Raw genomic sequence first — 9,152 nt, 5'->3', positions numbered from 1 at the left:
ATATGTTCGGGAATTGGTTGAATGGGGCGAACAGAAAAACAAAGGCTCAAATTCGAGTAGGATTTGCATCTTATGTTGGGCTATATGAAATTATCGTAACAAGAAAGGAGCTACTCACTTTTTGTAGGTTATCTACAAAACTACTCATTGGATCCATGTGTGGCTCTACCTTCTCCCGGTGGATCGGAGCAGCGGGCCTATAAATTCTAGATGCAACCGGCTGCACGGATATCTTCAACTGGGGTGGCTGACGGCATGTTAATATAATCAATGATGCTTAGGAGCTTTATGTTCTTTCTTGGCTGGTTGATATTTGTATCCACGTTATAAAAAAATAAAAACCCAGTACAGTATATAACTCACGTGTGTTTGGATGGAGAACCGCAGCGTGCATGACGTTTCGTCCACGTGGTCCACAGTAGGAGAGCCCCTCGTCCTTGTCATGCAGTTGCCTCGCAACGTTATATAGTCCCAGCGACACGGCCAGGTACAAGGGGGAGGCGCCAAACACCTCCGGTACACGAGCGAGCTGCGGATCCGCCGACATCAACCTCCCCACCATCTCCCCCGCCATCTGCTCACCAGGCAGGCGGAGGGCCTCATGCAGCGCCGTCTCGCGCTGCCTGTTCTGCTTCCTCAGCATGGCCTTCACCCCATCGTCGCCAGCCTCGGCTCTCGCCAGCTGGATGAGGTGAGAGACCATCTCGATCCTCCCGTCTCTCGCGGCACAGTGCAGAGGCGTGTCGCCCCGGCGGTTGGTTGCGACGAGGAGGTGCCTGGCCTTGCTGTGGATCATGCTTGCGCTCGCCAAGAGCCCAGCGCTGTCTCCAGCGGACGCGACCACGTGGAGGATGGAGTCCAGGCCGGAAGTGACCGCCTCCGCGGGGTGCACGCTGTCGTCCTTGTCGATGGTGATGGCCGTCTCATTGTTGCAGCTAAGAAGATCACTTATTAGTCGCACCGGCGAATCTCCCTCCCGAACAGCCATCAGCAGCTCAGGGCGCTTCATCTGATCCATTGGCATATAGTATTAATTGCTGACGTCTACTGTGGGCTCTCCGTGTATGTGCGTACATATATAGTTAGCTCGCCGTCCCTGCAGCCTCACTGTCACACATCACTAGGCGTACGTCTTTAAATATTCTCTAGTCTGGCGCTCACTTTCATTTGGAGAAACGGACAGGGGGACCTTGCAAAAGCTGTGCCATGAGTTGGGGAAGGTATCCGAAAAACAAAACAAAAAAAAGGATAACTTGCACTTTAGGCAACGCATACAGTTAATTGCATGCATCTACTCGTTTTATCATGTGCTACCATCTTTGGCTCAGGCGGCGTTTCCTTTGAGCACTGACAAATGCTCTACTAGATCATCTTGCACTTGGCAATGAACAGCTTCGTCACGGATTTCCGCATGCATGGCAAGAAAATCAGCAAACTCGGCCGACACCTAGTGATTAATAACGGCAAGAGGGCCCTGGCGATCATAGAGATGATCATCAATCAATGGAGAGCAGCGCGCTCACTCTCGATGATCATGCATGTTGTGCATGATGATACAGGCATTCATGACCTCCCACATCTGAGCTGTCGACGAGATAAGAGCAGGGTACCAAACACTAGCAAAACGAGCTTCGAGTAAACCAAATGCCCGCTCGACATCCTTCCTACAACTCTCCTAGCACGAAGCAAAGTGTGATTTTTTCTGACCTAAAGGGTTGGGGATTGTCTTCACAAATGTCGGCCATTTTGGATAGATGCCATCAGCTAGGCAGTACCCTTTGGTGTATTGGTGACCATTGATCTCATAGTTGCACTCCGGAGCAAGTCTCGCAAACACCGGAGAGCGTTGCGGCACGTTGATGTCATTGTGAGATCCCGCCATGCCAAATCCACTTATCACAATCTGGCGCAGCTTGAAGTACCGCACTGCATTCTCCAGTATGACCTTTGTATAACCCTTGCCAAGCGAACGGACAATTCTTCCATGTCATGCATGCAATCGATGGTTCCAAGCATCCCAGGAAACCTCTCGCTGCGTTTTGTGCCAAGATCCGATCTGTGTCTGCTTCATTTGGTGCTCTCAAATAAGTTGGTCCAAACATTGGCATCATCGCCCGGCAAAACCTGTACATGCTCTCAATGCATGTGGACTCAGACATGCAGAGGTAATCGTCTTGTGCATCTAGAGGAGTTCCATATGGAAGACACCTCAAAGCAGCCGTGCATTTCTGAACAAATGAGAAACCAATCATTCCGGTGCAATCTTTCTTGCACATGAAGTAGTCATCATACTCCCTTATACCATACGCAAGCTGCATGAACACCTCCTTCTTCATCCTAAAGCGCCGCCGCAAAATAGTCGGCCTCTAGCATCAAAGCACCCTCCATCCTATGACGATTCTTGTTCTTCCTCCTCCCAAGCCTCGAACCTCCATACCGGGAGGGGCATTCAGCTGTTCTTATAAACGTACAAGACAAGAGATGGTCCTCAAGTGCTCATCATCATCTGCGGCGGCATCGGCTTCCTCTTGCACCAGTTGCTGGATCATCAACTCATCGTCGCTATCCGGAGTTTATGAGTCAAACAATGAAGCAATAAAACAATCTAACATCCTATCTAACTTACCTAGGCAAAAATCTAGAAAAAACATACCAAGGCATATGGCCGAACACCTTGTCTGCGAGGCAGGCACGAGGTGGTCTCGGCCAAAGCTGTGTGCCTAGCGAGTCGATGAGCGTCGGCGGTCGAAAAAGAGCTGCTGGCCGCATAGGCGAGACGAAGGACGTCAGATGGCCTGCGGAAGTAGCGGCGGCAGTGATGTGGTACGAGAGAGCTGCCGACGGCCGGATCCTAGCAGTGGCCATCAGTAATAGAAGATAAATAAATTATGAGAAAATTCTAGCATCGAAACAGTGCCGCTTTGGACGTGGTCGGGGAAATTTCACGTAGAGGAAGAGAGATTCTCAGCCCATAAGTAAGCCTATTTCTAGGTTGGCCAATAATTAAAGTATGTCTGACACTCTATCTAGTGTATACACTGCACATACATATGTCTCTCATTGCAGCAAAGTGATCTACACTTCATTTTGTTTCTTCTTCATCGGGAATTTGTGGCAGACTATGAAGGCTAAGCAATCAACACTTCTTTCCCTTGCAAATATGTTTCTAGGTGGTGGAGGGATCATGTGAGACAAACTATATGATATCATAGTTGAAGTTGTTGTGGAAACTTATGTGATGGATGTGTCAAAACTGATTAGGGTCAATTTTAACTTTGTGCTGCTACGATGTATGAGTTTGATACTATGTTATGTGATAGATTCGAGTTTATGCTGAGATATTTTGCAGCATCGTCTGTGAATTATGTTATGATTTTTTGTGATTTTATTGTATTTAAACAAACCGTGAATATAAAAAGGATAAGCTAAAACGTCTGGGTCGAAAACGATCATAGAAGGCACTAATTTTGTGTCGTGCTTGGTAATACATACAACAACACCAAATAGTGACACCTCGGTAACTTGTATTTAACTTGTTTACATTGAAAGTTCTCGTCCCTTTGCATGTTTGGTCATCTCTATATATATATATACATGAAATTAACAGATATTAACAAATTTACACGATAATTAAATTAAATATTTTACTAATAAATTCGAAATTAAATATTCTTAAACACTAAGATTATTTTTGCGGATTTTTTTGCAGGGTCTTGGAGGTTGGCGAAGCCAAAGGTTCGGCCTTACGGTGTATGCAGTGGTTGTGTAACCCCTACTTGGTACTCACCATATGCATCGCAAACTAATATTAACATAGATGACATACTTTTTAGCAATTCAAAGTCTTAATTATACGGACGTGTTTTTACCGTCTTCCCAGGCAGTTCCACCCAAAGGGAACACTTCTCTACAGCTACAGGTTCTTTTCAAACGCCTCATGCAGGCTTAAACAAGAACTACACATAGAGGTTTCTCCTATAGGATCCCTAGCGTAAAAACATATTCCTCACAACAAGGCCAGAATTACACAAAGGAAACTCACTTCATTAAGCTAGTCATGCTTACATACGGTTTTCCCTTTCGGGAAACCCCAAACATAGATACAAAAACTGAAATTACCTTACACCCCGGAAGCTATCACTCTTGCTCCAAGGATATATCTTACGGACTACTATCTACTACTAGAGAGGGAGCGACTCCGTGCTCTGCTCTCTTGATGGCTCTGGATGTGTTTGCTGGTTGTGCTCCTGGTGTGTTGCTGGTGTCCCCTCTTCTGAAGCTTGGCACCCTCTTTTATAGGGAAGAAGGAAGCCTCCAGCACTGCCTTCATGGATGTCGCATGTGGATGTCGGTCAGCAAAAGGATGTCGGCATTTGGTCGAACAACATGCGGGCGAACGGCAAAAAGGGATAGCGAGCGTTGGCTGCTGCTGGGGTCCGAAACAAAACAGAAGAGAGAACTGACGACGCGGGCGGAGATCTGGTAGGAGGGCGGTGGAGCAAAGCAAGGCAGCTATTGGTGGAGCTAGCGAAACGAGGCCGGGCTGGGCTGGGCTGGGCCGGGTGCGCGATGCTGCTGGTGCGGTGCCGCGGTGTGGCGATCTGGGAGAGCTGCATCGGGATTGGTGGTGAACAGCAGCGCGGGTCGGAGCGATGTGGTGCCAAGCTACGGGAGATGCGGGGATGTCCGGTTGTGAGGAAGAGGAGCAGACCATGTCGGTGTCAGGGAAGGAGACGGGTCGAGGAAGACGTACTGGAGCAGTACCCGGCAGGGAAGCTTGGGGAAGATGCCGACTTGGAGTGCTGCTCATGGAGCTATTGCTGTTGGTGAAGAACCGCCAGGAGAGGAGACCTGGAGATGCAGAAAACTCGAGGCGAAGGAAAAGGCCATGCCTTGGACCTCAGGATGCGGAAAACAGACAGAGAGGTGGACGAGCATGGAGAGGCGGGCGTCGCGCAGAGGAAGCGGCCGGAGGCGGCTGCGCACACGGGGGACGGCGAACTTGAGCTGGTGCTGAACCGGCGACGCGGACGGGCTTGTGCATGGCGCTGGTGCAGTTGAAGCAGAGCTTGGAGACGCGGACACGACCAGCAACGGCGGGCGGACATGCGCATCGCCGTATCGGAGAGCACGGTGGTGGAGAACTTGACGGCGAGGATGAGCATGCACGGCTAGAGGCGGAGCTTCGCGAGCAGAGCACGGCACAAAGCCTGGCGTCAACGGGGCAGCAGCGCGGTTGAACCAGACGAAGGCACGTACCGGAGACGACGAGGTTCAGAGGAAGGCGACGACGGACGCGTGGCCTCGAACAGCAAAGTCAGAGTCGTGCCGGTCGGAGGATCAGCACGACGAGGCGCAACTTCTGGATCCTTCGGAGGGGAAGGGGACTGCCGGAACACCGGTGCGACGGTGAGGTAGGGCCGGTGGTGGAAAAATTGGACAGAAATTTGAGCAAGATTGGAGGAGAAGGAAGGAGAAAGTGGGGGAATTTTAGATCTCAGATTTGGGCAAGGATTTCAGATCTGGAAAAAGTGGGCAAAAAGGAGGCTAGGTTTGTCGAGGAAAGAGGAGAAGAAGACTTTTTATACAGCCAAAAGAAGGTGGGCTTGGACAAAGTTCTTTTATTTTAAAACGGTGAGAAAATATTTTTGCGAAATAAAACAGACCAGAAAATTTGACTGCGTTTTAATTAATTTAAAATAAGAAAAGGGGACGACGACTTTATAAAATCACCGGGACATTTTAATAAAACGAAAATAGGGTTTGGGGAAAATAATTTAACGGTTGAAAATATGCCAGAAAAATATGCATGATGACGTCAGGCTGATGCGAAAAATAAAAGAACAAGCAAAACTAATATTGGATATTTTCCGGGACGTTACAAGATTGATCCTCGCCGATAATCTGGCATACAAAGCCAGCTGGTGAGTACATTGAATGTACTCGCAAGATAAAACCAAATACCATGAACGAACCAACAATCATGCAACAAGCAAACAGTTGTATATATTATTCTAAACATGGCGAGTAATAAATAAAAATATGACCAGCAAGATAGACATGAAAGTAGCATGGCATAGCAAACAAATCATGGCATATTAAACAATAAGGGTATTGCGAGTACAGATCCAAGCTAGATGAGGTTGGATCGTATACTGCAAACAAACAAGGACTTACCTGAGAGGGGTCGACGATTGTACCATATGGTACTAAGTATAATAAGTAACAAATTTTCTTAGTCACATAGGCATGCACGGTTGATATTGGCGAGCCCCCTGTGGCCTCCCAACTACCACACCGCCACCCCATATGACCAGTAACATTTCCTGCGTCATTTTATTGTCCATTTAGTGAAGTCCAGTTGTTCCTCATTTTTATTCCAAACCAACATACCGTTTACCTCCGGACTCGACAAAGATGCCTAGTGTGACCGACACTGAACTGTTCCGTAACCCAGGAACGGGATAGCTGCTAAATAGACTCTCGAGAGGTTGCAAATACCATCCATCAAAATGTACTTACCGCAGCTTACGAAGGCCAATCCGCAAGCGCACAGCAAGTACACTTACATACCGTTCACGCTACCAAGACACTCCTCCTAGCCACCGTCTAATCCTAGACATATGAAGAAGTGAATCTGGCACACCCTCCACCCGGTGGGAGGGTCGCCTAGCTCCGGAACCTTCCCAAGGTCTTAGCCCCGACCGCACTCTCTCGGTAACCAGCTAAGTTTGGCAAGTGGGTGGCATCAGACAAGGCTTAAATAGGCTACATAGGTAGGGTCCACCCAAATAGACAATGATGGTAAAGCGTTCTAGGTTCAGATTGGTGGTACCATGGACTAACCCCATCGAAGTTTGGAGGATTGTATTATTTAGTCAACTTTACTCATTCATGTTTAATTTAATCACAAGTCCAAACAACAGCGGGTTAGTCCAACCACAATAATAATAATAATAACAACAAGCAAATAAAGGTTCATTTATTTGTAGGGTTGTGATGTCCGGGCGACTGAAGCGTCACCACAGGTCATGCACAGTGAGTTAACACACGCCACAACTCTACAGAAAAGTACAAGGTTCAATCCACTCGGGCGAAATCCGACGTGTATTTAGCCGAGGGTACTAGATTCTCAACTCACGGTGGGAGGGAACCCCCCACATGAGTTTATCATATTACAGTATGAAAGAAAGCCACGATCTCTCGTGACGCACAGCAGTTTATAAGCAGGTTTAATAACACTCAAAATGCACATAAATGATAGGCATAATAGCAATAAGTAAATAAAGAGGTGCACACACATAGCATCGAAAACAATAACAAACAAGCACTGCAGGTAGGCTCATAGCAAGTGATTAGCTTGCCTTCGAAGACGGTCTTCTAGTTGGTTCGGGAAAGTCTCGGACTCATCGCGGCGTTGGTTCGGGGAACACTCACCACGGTACACACCTAATAGCAATACATCTACTCGTTACAGAAAAGTATTTCACAAAAATGTGAAACTAGTACCAACGGATAGATCTTTTCAAGAAAAAAATTTGGGCTTTAGAATCACCTTATTTGGAGCTACGGTTTGGGAAAAACGGCCGATCAAAGTTTTTATTATTCGCAGAAAGTTTTTCCGCGGAAAAAAACTAAAACGGGTCGGTGGGAACGGACTGGGCTGGCCGATCCAGTGCGCGGGTCGCGTGGACGTGGAAGGCCGGATGGGCCACGGGCGCTGGTGGGCCGCCAGGCCACGAGGGAAGCGGCCTGGTAATGAAACGGTACCGGGTCGCTTTTTTCCATTGACGACGCAGGTCGTCTTCCAGTTCCAGACGAGGCCGGCGCAGAGAAGGACGGGACAAGGACATCGCCGGCGCTAGGGAGCTCTCCGGCGGTGACCCTCGTGTGGCCATGCCAGTGACCGGCATCAGGCCAAATGTGGGAGCTGTGGTGATCCAAAAAGGGTGGGTGTTTCTCCGTTGTGCGCCAAATGAAATTTCCCACAAGTTTTCTTTCCACAGTTTTGCCAAAATCAAAAGTTGGTAAACCAAATATTTTGAAAATACAAAACAGCAGGAAGTGTCTTGGAAGCTTTTGGTCAAGGTTTTGGAAAGCATTGGAGATGGGGTTTTCACTAGTGGGTGTAGAATGCTATTTCCAACAGATTACCTATCTATGGATTTGTCAGATTCCAAACTTGATAATGCAAGATTTTTGAAAACACAAAACAGCAGAAATGGACATGGAGGCACTTGGTCAAGATTTTGAAAAGTTTTTGAAGAAAGGTTTGTTGCAGTGGGTTCCCAATCCAAAATGCAACATTTTGTTAAACTATCATTTTTTCCAAATTCAAAACTTGGTAAACTAAATTTTTGAAAACATCAAGGTGCTCGATGAAATGCTAGTGGCATCCTTAACTCAGAAAAATTCCCAATTTTCACAGATGGCTTTATTTCGTACCAGTAGGTGATATATGCAGTGGGAGCTGAAATAGGTACTTGGAAGTTGGGTTTTGGCATGGTGCCCAGAAGATGACCTAATGGCAAGGTCATGCCAAATTGCACGTGCACAACTCAACTTGGTCCGATCTTCTGTTTATGGGTGTCTATGGTATAGGTGGTCATGTTTACAAGATATCAGGTCCATATGAATTGTGTAGCTATGGGTTTGCTTGAAGGTCGCATTATGGCATCATTTTTGGCTTACAAAGGACGTGGTAGATGGGGTTGCTCAAATGGATTTGGCCCCAACATATGAAATGTAGATAATGTCAAATTATGCATCTCCTGAAAATTTGAGGCTGTTCTGAGGTGTATAGGTGGTCCAAAGTATTTTTGAATCCGAAATGACATAATAGGGAATATTGGATATTTTGGAAATATTGCATTGGGGTATGCAATATTTTTGCATGAGAAGGTCTTATAAGCATAGTGGAGTCATCTGGTACCTTTGGTGGAATTTTAATGGCAATGGAAATGGGTTGCTCCTTTGGTAGGTGGTGGAATGGGTTTTACCGGTCGATAAAAAGGAGAATAGGGTTTTGGAGAGGGAACATACGGAATTTGACGGCAAGGAGGATGGGTAAGGTTCAGGGAAACATGGGAGTCACTAGAGAGATGAGAACCAAAGGCAAGATCAAGCACAAAAAGATTTGATTAAATTTTGAG

The sequence above is a fragment of the Lolium perenne genome, chromosome 6, assembly GCF_019359855.2.
Source record: "Lolium perenne isolate Kyuss_39 chromosome 6, Kyuss_2.0, whole genome shotgun sequence".
Taxonomy (NCBI): Eukaryota; Viridiplantae; Streptophyta; class Magnoliopsida; order Poales; family Poaceae; genus Lolium; species Lolium perenne.
Note: the sequence above shows the minus strand (reverse complement) of the source record.